The sequence below is a fragment of the Gobio gobio genome (genome assembly GCF_949357685.1).
Source record: "Gobio gobio genome assembly, chromosome: 18".
In the NCBI taxonomy this organism is placed as follows: domain Eukaryota; kingdom Metazoa; phylum Chordata; class Actinopteri; order Cypriniformes; family Gobionidae; genus Gobio; species Gobio gobio.
In genome coordinates, this window is record NC_137111.1 from 50,876,512 (window position 1) to 50,886,214 (window position 9,703).

Here is a 9,703-nt window from a genome sequence, read left to right on the forward strand (position 1 = left end):
CACACCCTGACAAACCTGCGAAAGCTGCCGATATCCTGGAGAGGCCGTTGGCGTTGGCCGTCCCCGCTCGGTGTTGGATGGTGAAGCTGAAGTCCTGGAGCGCGAGGAACCATCGAGTCACCCTGGCATTCGTGTCCTTCGCTCTGGCCATCCACTGTAAGGGCGCGTGGTCGGTTACCAGGGTGAAGTGACGTCCGAGGAGGTAGTAGCGCAGCTCCAGGACTGCCCACTTGACGGCCAACGCCTCCTTCTCGACGGTCGCGTACCGTTGTTCGGCGGAGGTCAGCTTCCGGCTGATGTAGATCACCGGGTGTTCCTCACCGTTCAGGACCTGGGACAGATCGGCTCCCAACCCGGTGTCGGATGCGTCCGTCTGCAGCAGGAAGGGGCGGGTGAAGTCGGGAGCCTGGAGCACGGGCTCTGCCGTGAGGGCCGTCTTGATCCGCTGGAACGCCGTCTCTGTCTCCGTCGACCACAGAACCTTCTCCGGTTGCCCCTTCCTGGTCAGGTCTGTCAGGGGAGAGGCTAAGGAGGAGAAGTTAGGGATAAAACACCGGTAGTACCCGCCAACCCCAAGAATGCTCGTACCTGAGTTTTGGAGGGGGACGCGGCGCAGATCGAATCGTGGTCACTTTCTCCTCCTGTGGCCGGATCAGGCCACGTCCCACCTGGTAGCCCAGGTATTTTGCTTCGGCTAGGGCCAGATGAAACTTCCGGGGTTGGCGGTCAATCCAGCCCGGCGGAGCTCCGACAGCACCTTCCGCAGCCGGTCCAGATGGTCCTCCCAGGTCTCCGAGTGGATGACGACGTCGTCCAAATACACGGCCGCGTAGGTTTGGTGCGGCCGCAGGAGGATGTCCATCATCCGCTGGAACGTGGATGGGGCCCCGTGCAGGCCGAAGGGAAGGACGCGGGACTGCCAGTGGCCACTTGGGGTGGAGAAGGCGGTCTTGGACTTGGCGGTTTCCATCAGGGGCACCTGCCAGTAACCTTTCAAGGGTCCATGATTGAGATGTACCGGCCGTTCCCAAGCGATCCAGGAATTCGTTGACTCGGGGCATGGGGTAACCATCAAACTCGGAGACCTCGTTCAACCGGCGGAAGTCGTTGCAGAAGCGGGCTGCGAGACGGTTTGATGACCCCAACTTCAACATCTCCTCCACCTCTTCCTCGATGGCGTGTCGCCGAGCCTCCGGAACCCGGTTGGGCCGCTGCCGAACGACGACCCCCGTGGGTGTGCGGACGTCGTGCTCCAGAACGTGAGTCCACCCGGGTCGGAGAGAGAACACCGCAGAAAACTGACTGACCAGGTGCTGTAGCTCTGACTTTAGGGTGGCGGAGAGCTGAGGATTCATGTCCACCACCACAGGAGCCCCGGCGGCGAGGACGGAGAGCTGGGGTCCATGTCCACCACCACAGGAGCCCCGGCGGCGAGGGCGGAGAGCTGGGGTCCTGTCCCGACCCACCACTTCAGGAGGTTCACATGGTATAACTGGTCTTCCTTTCTCTTCCCCGGCTGGCGCACACGGTAAGTGACAGGGCCGACCTTCTCTGTGACGGTGAACAGCCCCTGCCAGGTGGCAAGGAACTTACAGGCGGCCGTGGGAACCAGGACCAGGACGTGGTCACCCCGCTGGAGCTCCTGTGGTTGGGCCGCCCGATCGTAGTGCCGCTGCTGGGCCCGCTGGGCCTGAGTGAGGTGCTCCCGGACAATGGGCATCACCCGGTCGATGCGCTCACGCATCTGCCTTACGTGCTCGATGGTGGTTCGGTGGGCGGCTGGCTGTTGCTCCCAGGCCTCTCTGGCGACGTCCAGGAGCCCGCGGAGTTCGAAGGGGGTGAAGCCTGTGGAGGCCTGGGGAACCTCCCGGATCCCGAAGAGCACGTAAGGCAGCATCTGGTCCAAGTCGCGGGTATCCTCAGCTGCCACCCGGCGCAGCATCCGTTTCCGCGTCTGGTTGAACCGTTCCACGAGGCCGTCGGTTTGGGGGTGGTAGATGGTCATGCGGAGCTGCTGCACCTGGAGGAGCTTACAGAGATCCGCCATCACCTTAGACATGAACGGGGTGCCCTGGTCAGTCAGTATCTGGGACGGTATGCCAACCCGACTACTGAGCAGGAACAGCTCATGAGCGATGGCTTTGGCGGTGGCCTTGCGGAGAGGGACGGCTTCTGGGTAACGGGTGGCATAGTCGACGATGACAAGTATGTGCTCATGGCCCCGGGTGGACTTCAGGAGCGGTCCTTCCAGATCCATTCCGATCCGCTCGAAGGGCACCTCAATGATGGGCAGCGGAATCAGCGGACTGGGGGGAGGATGATGGGGCGATGTCCGCTGGCAGGTGGGGCAGGCCTGGCAGAATCTCTTGACCTCGGCCTCCAGGCCTGGCCAGTGGAACCGGTCCCGAAGGCGCTGTACCGTATTCTGGGGACCCAGGTGGCCTGCCATCGGATGGGTGTGGGCTATCTCAAGCAGGGCCCCGGGAGCGGGGGACGACCAGCAAAAGTTTTCCCTCCCCCCTCCGCTGGGCAACACCAACATGACATCATGACTTTGCGTAAACATACACGCCACTTTCTAAAGCCAAATGGCGTGTTATCTTTACGCATTTTTGAGCTATCCGCGTGTATGTGTACGGCGTGTGATTCCGCGTGTATGTGTACGGCGTGTGATTCCGCGTGTATGCGTACGCCGTGTGATTCCGCGTGTATGTGTACGCCGTGTGATTCCGCGTGTATGTGTGCGCCGTGTGATTCCGCCTGTATGTGTACGCCGTGTGATTCCGTGTGTATGTGTACGGCGTGTGATTCCGCGTGTATGTGTACGCCGTGTGATTCCGCGTGTATGTGTACGCCGTGTGATTCCGCGTGTATGTGTGCGCCGTGTGATTCCGCCTGTATGTGTACGCCGTGTGATTCCGCGTGTATGTGTGCGCCGTGTGATTCCGCGTGTATGTAAATGGATTTATAAACATACTAAATTATGCTTTTTTGAAAATGTAAAAATGCAGAATGTTTCTTGTGATGGGTAGATTTAGGGGCAGGGGCAGTGTGAGTGTGTATGTGTGTGTGTGTGTGTGTGATGGGTAGGTTTAGGGGCAGGGGCAGGGGCAGTGTGAGTGTGTATGTGTGTGTGTGATGGGTAGGTTTAGGGGCAGGGGCAGTGTGTGTGTGTGTGTGATGGGTAGGTTTAGGGGCAGTGTGTGTGTGTGTGTGTGTGTGTGTGTGTGTGTGTGTGTGTGTGTGTGTGTGATGGGTAGGTTTAGGGGTAGGCGCAGTGTAGGGGGATAGAATGAAACGGCGTTGATAAACACGCTAAAAAGCAATTATGCGTCTTGATAGCACGCCAAAATGGCATAGCGAATTGCCGTGTCATACGCTATTTCATGAGATCAGTCTGGCGACACAGTAAAGCAGACCATCGTTGATCACGAAGTGCGGAGTGGGGTGGGGTGCAGGCTGGAGCTCCTTCCCATCCACCACTCTTACCTGGCCCAACAGGGTTTCAGGCGGTCGTCCTCATGCTGCTCCTTGGAAAAACCCCAGCCCCGGAGACCTGCTGGTAAAGGTCAAACAAGAGGTTAGTGTAACGAGGGGGCAACTCTAGCCTGGATGCCAGCCGAACTTAGCCCCGCCCACAACATTTTTACTCGGGCAGTTCGGTCTGGACTTGATCCATAGAGGAGTAATTATGCCCGAGCCAAAACTGTTCGGACCAATGAAATCATCAGGGCGGGCTTTAGATGATGATGGACAGATGAACAGTAGCGTAATAATCACCTCATCAAAGGCGCTCTTGTTCGTATATGCGTTCACCTTTACTATTTCTCTCAGAAATGATGATGGTGTTGGTAAGTACTCTGTGTATCCTTAAATTCTTTTTTTACAACACCGGCAACGATCGTTTACACTCATCTTTTTCTTCTAACGTTGCTGATTCCAGCGTGCGTGCAGGTACAGGGTTGCCAAGTTTTTACAACAAAACCCACCCAATTGCTAACGTTCCTCAAAACTAGCCAAAAACAAGCCCAATTGCTTTCCAGGGGGGGATTCTCCGGGAAAAAGGGCATTTGGGGGGTAAAATATGTGTTATTTTGGCAGGGCTGGCAGCTAAAAATCGCATTCCTGAGTCTGTATATCACATAATTGGGGTCGCTTCAACCCGCGGACTTGGCAACACAGTGCAGTTGAGTTCTGTTGACATTTGACAACTAACATTATGCGTCGCTCCGTTGCTCTGATTGGTTGTAGGTCTAATCAATTGAGGTCTTTCCTGGTTCGGTTGAAACACGCCCCATAATCACAGCCCAACGGAGCAGATCAGACTCATATTCTGACTAGAACTGAGTATGATGACGTCAGGCTAGGGCAACTCACCATCTCTGGGGCTCTCCGAGGCCAGCAGCACGGGACGGGTCGGGCCCTTCTGGTCCTCCGCTTGGTGACGGCGGCGAGCAGGCGGTCAAAACCTGGCCAATCTCTTCCGAGAAGAACCGGGACCGGGAGATCCTTGACGATCCCCACCTCCACCGGGCCGGGACCGCTCTTGTATCTCCGGGCACACAGGTGACTGATAAGGTGGTCTTGGGTTCGACTCGTGGGGGTAGGACGGTGGCTTTGACCAGGCTGACCGCGCTGCCGGAGTCCAGGAGAGCCAGATATGGGCGGCCGTTGATGGTCACCTCCGCCCGCGGAGCGTTCTCGCAGCCCGCCAGCCGAGCTCGTCCCGGTGAGCGGGTTCCTCGGTGGGCATGGGTTCGTCCTGCGGGCCGTGAACCGCCGGTCTGCTTACTGGCCGCTGGGTGCCCTCCGGGGAAAGGGTGGCGCTCGCTCCCCAACCTCCCGCTGTTGGGTGGCCTCCGCCAGCTCAATGGCCTCCGCCAGCTCAATGGCCTCCGCCAGCTCAATGGCCTCCGCCAGCTCAATGGCCTCCACCAGCTCAATGGCCTCCACCAGCTCAATGGCCTCCGCCAGCTCAATGGCCTCCGCCAGCTCAATGGCCTCCCCCAGCTCAATGGCCTCCGCCAGCTCAATGGCCTCCGCCAGCTCAATGGCCTCCGCCAGCTCAATGGCCTCCGCCAGCGCTCAATGGCCTCCGCCAGCTCAATGGCCTCCGCCAGCTCAATGGCCTCCGCCAGCTCAATGGCCTCCGCCAGCTCAATGGCCTCCGCCAGCTCAATGGCCTCCGCCAGCTCCTCAATGGCCTCCGCCAGCGCTCAATGGCCTCCGCCAGCTCAATGGCCTCCGCCAGCGCTCAATGGCCTCCGCCAGCCTCCGCCAGCTCAATGGCCTCCGCCAGCGCTCAATGGCCTCCGCCAGCCTCCGCCAGCTCAATGGCCTCCGCCAGCGCTCAATGGCCTCCGCCAGCTCAATGGCCTCCGCCAGCGCTCAATGGCCTCCGCCAGCCTCCGCCAGCTCAATGGCCTCCGCCAGCTCAATGGCCTCCGCCAGCGCTCAATGGCCTCCGCCAGCTCAATGGCCTCCCCCAGCTCAATGGCCTCCGCCAGCTCAATGGCCTCCGCCAGCTCAATGGCCTCCGCCAGCTCAATGGCCTCCGCCAGCTCAATGGCCTCCGCCAGCGCTCAATGGCCTCCGCCAGCTCAATGGCCTCCGCCAGCTCAATGGCCTCCGCCAGCTCAATGGCCTCCGCCAGCGCTCAATGGCCTCCGCCAGCTCAATGGCCTCCGCCAGCGCTCAATGGCCTCCGCCAGCCTCCGCCAGCTCAATGGCCTCCGCCAGCTCAATGGCCTCCGCCAGCGCTCAATGGCCTCCGCCAGCGCTCAATGGCCTCCGCCAAGATTCAAGATTCAAGAGTTTTATTTGTCACATACACAGTTATATACACAATATACAACTGGCAGTGAAATGTAAACAGGTCCGCTCCATGGACAGTGCAAATAACAGTTACAAGAAATTAAAATAGAAATAGAATAAAATTAGAATAAAAAGTATTAACATAAGTAGGATTATAAATAAATCAAGTAAAGATAAAAATTGGAAATAAGATAAAATAAAAATATAAAAAATATGTGGATATGATAAGTGAGATAAACTGTAGACTTAAAAATAAGTGGTTAACATAAAATATATATATATATGTATATATAAAGAAGTATAATGTGCAAGGTTTATTACAGGTTGTTACACAGTAACAATAGGAACGTAAAGTGCAGTGCAATGGCAGTATGTGGATGTTAATGTTTAAACTGGATGTATTATGCGTGTGCGGGGTGAAGTGAAGTCACGTGACTGAGTTCAGGAGTCTGATGGCCTGGGGGAAGAAACTCCTCCTGAGTCTTTCAGTCTTTGCCATCAGGCTACGGAAGCGCTTACCAGATGGCAGCAGGGTGAAGTGAGAGTTTGCAGGGTGATTAATGTCTCTGATGATTTTAGTAGCTCTACCTCTGCAGCGTTTGGTGTAGATGTCCTGCAGAGACGGGAGAGCTGAGCCTGAGATGCGCTCGGATAAGCGCACCACTCTTTGCAGGGCTTTGGAATCGTGACTGGTGCTGTTCCCGTACCACGCTGTGATGCACTGAGTCAGGACACTTTCTATCGCCCCTCGATAGAAAGTTTTCAGGATGGCTGGTGAAACCCTGAATTTCCTCAGCTGGCGCAGGTGGTACAGTCTTTGCCTGGCTTTTTTCACCTGTGTCTGGATGTGTGTAGTCCAGGTCAGATCCTCGGAGATGTTCACACCCAGGTATTTGAAGCTGCTCACTCTCTCTACCGGTGTCCCGCTGATCATGAGAGGGGAGTATGACCGATGCTGTCTCTTCCTGAAGTCCACAATCAGTTCTTTGGTCTTGTTAACATTCAGAGAGAGACAGTTGTCCTGGCACCATGATGTCAGTTGCTCCACTTCGTCCAAGTATGCCGTCTCATTGTTGTTGGAGATGAGACCCAGGACAACAGTATCATCAGCAAACTTGATGATCGAGGTGGAGCTGTGTGTGGACAAACAGTCATGGGTGTAGAGAGAGTAGAGCAGGGGACTCAGCACACAGCCCTGTGGAGCTCCAACACTCAGGGTGATGGAGGTGGAGGTGAACTGGCCTACTCTCACCGCCTGGGGTCTGCCAGTGAGGAAATCTTCAATCCAGAGGCAGAGAGAAGAATTCAGGCCTAGATCCAGGAGTTTGTGTGTTAGCTTAATGGGAACTATGGTGTTAAAGGCTGAGCTATAGTCAATAAATAGCAACCTGACATAGTTCCCACTTTTGCTGTCGATGTGAGTGAGGCAGGAGTGAAGGACGTGAGAAATGGCATCTTCAGTCGATCTATTGGGACGATAGGCAAACTGAAGAGGGTCCAAAGTGTCAGGAATGGAGGAGCAAATGTTGTTTTTAATGAGTCTCTCAAAGACCTTCATGACTAAAGATGTGAGAGCCACTGGACGATAGTCATTTAGGCAAGAGGGTTTACTGATCTTAGGTACAGGGATGATGGAGGATCGTTTGAAGGAGGTGGGGACAACAGATGTAGCAAGGGACTCGTTAAATATGGATGTAAAGAGCCCTGCGAGCTGATCAGCACAGGACCGCAGAACACGACCTGAAATACCATCCGGCCCAGCAGCTTTCCTGACATCCACACGTTTGAGTGCCCTCCGAACCTCGTCCTCCGAGACAGAGATCACGTGACCGTTGCTGCTCTGAGGGACTCTCTCTGACGCGTCACTCGTCGGAGTCGCGCTGCCGCGATTACCATCAAAGCGAGCGTAGAAAGAGTTTAACTCGTTCACCAGTAACGGATCAGCTCTCACCTCTGCAGAGGATTTAGTTCCAAAAGCACAGATGGTCCTCAGTCCCTGCCACATCCGCCGGGAGTCGTTGAGTTGGAAATGAGATTCCACTCGGTCTTTATAGCGGAGTTTTGCGGCTTTAACGGCGCGCCGGAGGGCGTAACATGAAGCTTTGTACTCCCTCATATCCCCCGTTAGGAGACCGGCATTGTAAGCGGTGGTGCGCGAGTTTACTGCAGTGCGAATTGAACTGTCCACCCACGGTTTCTGATTAGGGAAGGACGTTATAGTTAATGTTTGTGTGGCTTGCTCTGTCAGTGTGTTAATAAAGCAGAGCGCCACTTCTGTGAACTCGCTGACGTCTTCAGAACTCGCGCGGAACATGTCCCAGTCGACGTCATCAAGAGCTGCCTGTAGCGTGATCTCTGAATGGGATGACCAGCGTTTGACTTCCCTCCTCACCGGGGGCTCTTGAACGAGCCTTTGTTTGTATTCCGGTGTGAGGAAAATGGCGGCATGGTCCGATTTGCCAAAAGCTGGCTGTGAACGAGCTTTGTAGGCGTTCTTAAACGGAGAGTAGCAATGATCCAGTGTGTTTGCTCCTCGTGTGGGACAGGAGACATGCTGGTGAAAGTTTGGCAATACTTTCTTTAGGTTTGCTTTGTTAAAATCACCCGCGACGATGAAAGCAGCGTCGGGGTGTTTGTTTATGAAGCCGCTGGTCACATCATGGAGGGCAGATAAAGCCAGCCCCGTGTCTGCTTGTGGTGGAATATAAACGGCAGTGCAGATGACCGAGGAAAACTCCCTCGGTAGGTAGAAAGGCCGGCACATGAGAGATAAATGTTCCAAGTGAGGCGAGCAGGATCGCGAAAGAATGGAGATGTTCCTAGGATCGCACCATTTCTTGTTTATCATGAAACACACTCCACCGCCTTTAGATTTCCCGGCCTCGGCTGTTCTGTCCATCCGAAAAACAGAGAAGTTCTCGGACGGCGTCACAGCTGTATCCGGGACCGCTGGCGTGAGCCATGTTTCGGACAGACAATAGATGTTGCAGTCTCTCATGTCCCGTTGAAAACTTATCCTGGCTCTAAGATCGTCCATCTTATTCTCCAAGGATTGGACATTTGCGAGCAAAATGCTCGGGAGAGGAGGACTGAATGCTCTTTTTCTCAGTCTGTTGCGGATCCCAGCGCGTTTCCCGCGGTGTTTTTTGAATCTTCGCCGTCGACTCGAGTGGCCATTGTTCAACTCGGCGTCCCGGCGAATCTCAGATGGAAGATTGGAGAAAGTGTCCTGAAACAGGTCAGTGTAGCGGTAACCAATTTCCAGAAGTGTTTTGCTGTCGTAACAGATCAAAGCAGATGATCCGTTGGAAAAAATAGAGAGTAAAAGAGAGTAGAATAATAAATAAAAGCAAAGTCTTAGCGGAGCGACCTGAACGGCGACCGAGCACGGCGGCGCCATCTTGTCAGAGGCCTCTCAATGCTCAATGGCCTCCGCCAGCCTCCGCCAGCTCAATGGCCTCCGCCAGCGCTCAATGGCCTCCGCCAGCTCAATGGCCTCCGCCAGCGCTCAATGGCCTCCGCCAGCGCTCAATGGCCTCCGCCAGCGCTCAATGGCCTCCGCCAGCTCAATGGCCTCCGCCAGCCTCCGCCAGCTCAATGGCCTCCGCCAGCTCAATGGCCTCCGCCAGCGCTCAATGGCCTCCGCCAGCTCAATGGCCTCCGCCAGCGCTCAATGGCCTCCGCCAGCTCAATGGCCTCCGCCAGCCTCCGCCAGCTCAATGGCCTCCGCCAGCCTCCGCCAGCTCAATGGCCTCCGCCAGCCTCCGCCAGCTCAATGGCCTCCGCCAGCCTCCGCCAGCTCAATGGCCTCCGCCAGCCTCCGCCAGCTCAATGGCCTCCGCCAGCGCTCAATGGCCTCCGCCAGCTCAATGGCCTCCGCCAGCCTCCG